Source organism: Macaca nemestrina, chromosome 7 (genome assembly GCF_043159975.1).
Source record: "Macaca nemestrina isolate mMacNem1 chromosome 7, mMacNem.hap1, whole genome shotgun sequence".
Taxonomy (NCBI): Eukaryota; Metazoa; Chordata; class Mammalia; order Primates; family Cercopithecidae; genus Macaca; species Macaca nemestrina.
The window spans coordinates 137,225,113-137,231,112 of NC_092131.1; positions in this window are offsets into that span (position 1 = coordinate 137,225,113).

The window sequence follows — 6,000 nt, forward strand, 5'->3', positions numbered from 1 at the left end:
GGAGGAGACTCAAATATCCCATGGGGTGGGTCGTGGGGGAGCATGGATGGGGGAAGCAGGTATGTACTCCCCCTCCCAAAGTGAGCCTTGAGAAGGTCCTTTCCCCCATCCCCCCAGTCCTGCTGGTCCCTCATTGCATAGGCCCTGGATTGGCTCGAACCCCTTCAGAGGGGCTGGGGCACTCCCAGAAGGCTGGGACAGGCAGCTCTTGCAGGAGTTGGGGGAGGGGCATGGGGGGATATATGCTTTGGCTAAAGGAGGGGCATACCCAGGAAGACCGGCAAGGGCCTTGGAGGGTCTGGGGTTGGATGGACATCTGACCTTACAGCCCACCCAGTGTGAATGATGCACCAAAACTGCTCTTTGTTAGAACATGAGGCTCAGAGAGGCCAAAAAACCTGCCTAGGGTCACACAGCCCGAGTAGAAGGGTCTGAAATCCATGCTGGCAGGCTCTAGATTTAACGCTTTCTCCTCTGCCAGGTCTCCTTGTGCCAGGGACTGTATGTGACACATGACTTCTAGGCCCTTTTCAGGCATCATTCAAAGCCCTGAGCACACACCCTTCCTCCGCCTGCCTCCCTCTCTTCTGCCTCCTCTCCAGACCCACCAGAGCTGCCTTTCCCAAGTCTTGGATCCCTGACTCAGGCCTGCCCCACTCCTACTTCCTTCTCTCCCCCTTCCCCTCTTCCTAGTCTTTCCCCCAGGTGGCTGCCTCCCTGGCCTCCCTTCTAAGCATCACTAATCCCCCTGTGGTCCTCACATGACTGAAATGCCCTCTCCAGGGTTCAAAAAGATGGTCAGGGATCTTTTACAGATCATGTTGCCTGCTCGGGACCAGGCGCTCACTCCTCAGGCATGTGAGCCCCAGCAGGCTGGCCCCACCCCTGTCAGGCTGGACTGGGGGCTGGGGGACCAGAGAGAGGAAGAAGCCCTAGCCTGGCCTTCCTCTGCTCACTGAGAGCTGAAAAAGCCATAGTGGTCAGTTGGTCCAGTGGCCTTATGTCACAGACGAGCAAACTGTGGCCCAGGGAATGGGAAGGCAGGCCCCGAGGTCCCCACAGTGAAACAGAAGCTGAGCTGGGTCTGACTGGAGCCCGTAATAACTTAAGGTGGGGGCTTCATCCTGGGAAAAGAGTCTATTATAGGAGGAAATTCAGCCACTGTCACTGTCACAGTGTTAGCATGCTTGTTGGGTGGGGTGGCAGTGGGGGCGCCTGGAGGTGGGAGTATGTGGGGGTGAACTTTGGGTTTAATGGGGGTGTACTTGATCTTCTCAGGGTCTTTCTAGCCTGGCTCTACCATTAACCTCTTATGTGCCATTGTGGCAAGCCCCTTTCCCTCTTTGGGCCCAGTTTCCTCCTGTAAAATGAGTTGGAGAGATCTTTGACATCCCTTCCAGCCCAGACCTCATGCATTTCCCATCAGCCCAGCCTCATCTGCCCACCTGCTTCCAGGCTCCTGCCCTGGCTGAGGCTTGTCTCATAGCCTGCTGAGGCTCCCATAACCTCTCTCAGAATGGTCTCTTTCAGCTGGGCGCAGCAGCTTACGCCTGTAATCCCAACAATTTTGGGAGTTCAAGTCCAGCCCAGACAACATGGTGAGATCTTGTTTCTACAAAAAAATTAAAAAAAAAAAACATTAACTGGGTGTGGTGATGCATACCTGTAGTCCCAACTACTCAGGAGGCTGAGGCAGGAGGATTGCTTGAGCCCAAGAGGTCAAGGCTGCATTGAGCTGATCGTGCCACTGCACTCCAGCCTGAAGGACAGAGCAAGATCCTGTCTCAAAAAAAAAAAAAAAAGGGCCGGGCGCGGTGGCTCAAGCCTGTAATCCCAGCACTTCGGGAGGCCGAGACGGGCGGATCACGAGGTCGGGAGATCGAGACCATCCTGGCTAACACGGTGAAACCCCGTCTCTACTAAAAAAATACAAAAAACTAGCCGGGCGAGGTGGTGGGCGCCTGTAGTCCCAGCTACTCAGGAGGCTGAGGCAGGAGAATGGCGTGAACCCGGGAGGCGGAGCTTGCAGTGAGCTGAGATCCGGCCACTGCACTCCAGCCTGGGCGACAGAGCGAGACTCCGTCTCAAAAAAAAAAAAAAAAAAAAAAAAAGGGGAAAGAAAGAAAGAAAAGAAAGGACTGGGCAGTGGCTCACACCTGTAATCCCAGCATTTTGGTAGGCCGAGGCAGATGGATCACTTGAGGTCAGGAGTTCAAGACCAGCCTGGCCAACATGGTGAAACCCTGTCTCTACTAAAAATACAAAAATTAGCCAGGCGTGGTGATGCAAGCCTGTAGAGGTTGCAGTGAGCCAAGATTGCACCACTGTACTCCATTCTGGGTGACAGTGAGACTCCATCTCGAAAAAAAAGAAAAGAAAAGGAAAGAAAAATTAGCCCAGTTTGGTAGCACACTGGTAGCACACACCTGTGGTCCCAGCTACTTGGGAGGCTGAGGTGGGAGGACTGCTTGAGCCTGGGAGGTCAAGGCTGCAGTGAGCCAAGATTGTGCCACTGCACTCCAACCTGGGTTACAGAGCAAGCCTTGTCTCCAATAAATAAATAAATAAAATAAAATAAAAGAATGGTCCCCCTCCCCTCATTACATGCATTCAGCACATCCCTCCTGCAGTCTTGGACCCTGGCTGAGTTTCCTCATCTGCCATGCAGCAATGACAACCCTCCCTTGGAGGGTCTGTGGTGTGAACACCCAGTGGAACACACTCGTGGGGCTTGGGAAATGCTGATGGCTTGACCAGCAGTCCCAGCTTTTCTGCACTGGACAGAAAGTCTGCTCGTCCCACCCCACTCTTCTTCATCAAAGTTGACCAGGTCCTCCATGTTTGGTTCAAATCTTCTTTTCCTCCGAAAAGGCCAGTTCAGTTCCCCTCTGTGAACTGGAGCTCCTACAGGGCTGGACTTCCACTTGCCTGCCTCCATCTGCAGCTCCTACCATCCTGCGGGAACACAGAGCTAGGGGCTCCTGGAGACCAGGACACTTGATGAAGAAGTGGCTGGGTCTGTGGGCTCATTCCCACAGAACATGACTCCTCCTGCTCCAGAGCTGTTTTTGACACGGGATTATCTTTGACCCTCAGAAACATCCTTGCTGCCAACTCTAAAAAAGCTCAGAGTTGGCCAGGTGCGGTGGCTCATGCTTGTAATTTCAGCACTTTGGGAGGCTGAGGCAGGTGGATCAGGAGGTCAAGAGATTGAGACCATCCCTGGCCAACATGGTGAAATCCCATCTCTACTAAAAATACAAAAAAATTAGCTGGGTGTGGTGGCATGCACCTGTAGTCCCAGCTACTTGGTAGGCTAAGGCGGAAGAATTGCTTGAACCCAGGAGGCAGAGGTTGCAGTGAGCTGAGATTGTGCCACTGCACTCCAGTCTGGCGACAGAGCAACACTCTGTCTCAGGGAAAAAACGTGATAAAAAACCCAGAGTTGGGCACCAGGGCATACATTCTGCTGGAGGTTTTAGACCCCATCTTACCCTGTTTCAGTGATTGACCAAATGAACGTTCAGGAACAAATGACCTTCCCCAAAGGCACAGGAAGGTATACCTGGCAGGAAATACAAGCTGTTAGAAGATACCACTAAGGGAAGAGAAGCCAGAACCTACAAATTTGGTAACTTCCTACTCTGGGGTCTGAACTCCATCAGCCACTTACTTCAAGCCTCAGTTTTCTCATCAGTAAAATGGGAATAATGATACCGATTTCATCCTACATGAGAATTAAACGATATATGCAAAGTGCTTTGCTTTGCATATATCAGATAGAGCCCCTGTTTCAATAAGAACTGTAGCTACTATTTTGTTTTTGTTTTTGTTTTTTTTTTGAGACGGAGTCTCGCTCTGTCGCCCAGGCTGGAGTGCAGTGGCCGGATCTCAGCTCACTGCAGGCTCTGCCTCCCGGGTTTATGCCATTCTCCTGCCTCAGCCTCCCGAGTAGCTGGGACTACAGGCACCCGCCACCTCGCCCAGCTAGTTTTTTGTATTTTTTTTAGTAGAGACGGGGTTTCACCGTGTTAGCCAGGATGGTCTCGATCTCCTGACTTCGTGATCCGCCCATCTCGGCCTCCCAAAGTGCTGGGATTACAGGCTTGAGACACCGCACCCGGCCTATTTTTTGTTCTTTTTATTTTGATTTTTATTTATTTTTTGAGACTGAGTCTCGCTCTGTCATCCAGGCTGGAGTGTAATGGCGCGATCTCCGCTCACTGCAACCTCTGCCTCCTGGGTTCACACCATTCTCCTGCCTCAGCCTGCTGAGTAGCTGGGACTACAGGCGACCGCCATCATGCCCGGCTAATTTTTGTATTTTTAGTAGAGACGGGGTTTCACCGTGTTAGCCAGGATGGTCTCGATCTCCTGACCTCGTGATCTGCCCACTTTGGCCTCCCAAAGTGCTGGGATTACAGGCATGAGCCGCCGTGCCTGGCCTGTTCTTTTTTTTTTTTTTTTTGGAGACGGAGTCTTGCTCTGTCACCCAGGCAAGAGTATGGTTGGCACGATCTCGGCTCGCTGCAACCTCCTGCCCCCGGGTTCAAGTGATTCTCCTGCCTCACTGCCTCAGCCTCCAAGTAGTTGGGACTACAAGCACATGCCACCATGTCTGGCTTCTTTTTTTTTTTTTGAGGCGGAGTTTCACTCTTGTCGTCCAGGCTGGAGTACAATGGCACGATCTCAGCTCACGCAACCTCTGCCTCCCGGGTTCAAGCGATTCTTCTGCCTCAGCCTCCCGAGTAGTTGGGATTACAGGCGCCTGCCACTGCACCCGGCTAATTTTTGTATTTTTAGTAGAGATGGGGTTACATCATATTGATCAGGCTGGTCTCGAACTCCTGACCTCAAGTGATCCGCCTGCCTCAGCCTCCCAAAGTGCTGGGATTACAGGCATCAGCTACCGTGCCCAGCCTCGGCCTAATTTTTTGTATTTTTAGTAGAGTCAGGGGTTTCACCATGTTGGCCAGGCTGGTCTCAAACTCCTGACCTCAGGTGATCCACCCGCCTCGACCTCCCAAAATCCTGGGATTACAGATGTGAGCCACTGCACCTGCCCGGCCCATTTTTTGTTCATTTATGAAATGCCAGGCCTTGAGCTAAGCACTTTGCATATATTATTATGAAGTGACGTAAATGAACAAAAAATTCATTGACAAAGTGGGAGGGGAGTGTGTGGAAGTAGAGAGGCACAAAGGCAGAGGTTGCTTAGCTAGAGGTGGGCAGGCAGTAAATAGCTAGAGTAAAATCACAATGTCCCAAGTATGGTGCTAAGCAATCGACATACATGATTTCATTTATTCGTTTATTTTTATTTTATTTATTTATTTATTTATTTATTTATTTATTTATTTTGAGGCTGAGGCTTGCTCTCTTGCCCAGGCTGAAGTACAGTGGCATGATTTCGGCTCATTGCAACCTCTGCCTCCCAGGTACAAGTGATTCTTCTGCCTCAGCCTCCCCAGTAGCTGGGACTACAGGCATGCAGCCCCACATCCGGCTCATTTTTGTATTTTTAGTAGAGACAGGGTTTTGCCAAGTTGCTCAGGCTAGTATCGAACTCATGAACTCTCAAGTGATCCGCCCACCTGGGCATCCCAAAGTGTTGGTATTACAGGCGTGAGCCACTGCACCCAGCCCATTATTTCATTTAAATCTCAGCTTCTTCCTCTGTCACAAGTAGCGGTTTTGAACAGAAGCTTCCCAAGTCCTTTCTAGTTTAGTGAGTACTTACAGAATGTTTTAAATCTACAAAGTATTTTTCACTTTATAGAGCCGATCACTATTTAGTTCTGTGTTCTAATAGTTGTTAGTGGCCGCACAAGTAGATGTGGAACTAGAACAAGGGAGGATGGCTCGATTTTTCCCCAGAGCCCAGTGGCAGGCGGCTCAGAGCCGGGTGGGCAAGAGATGAAGGCCCACAGGGGCTAGAGAGGGCACGCCCCTTGAAGGCAACGACGTCATGGAAGCTTGGCTCTGGCTTCCAGCCAGCAT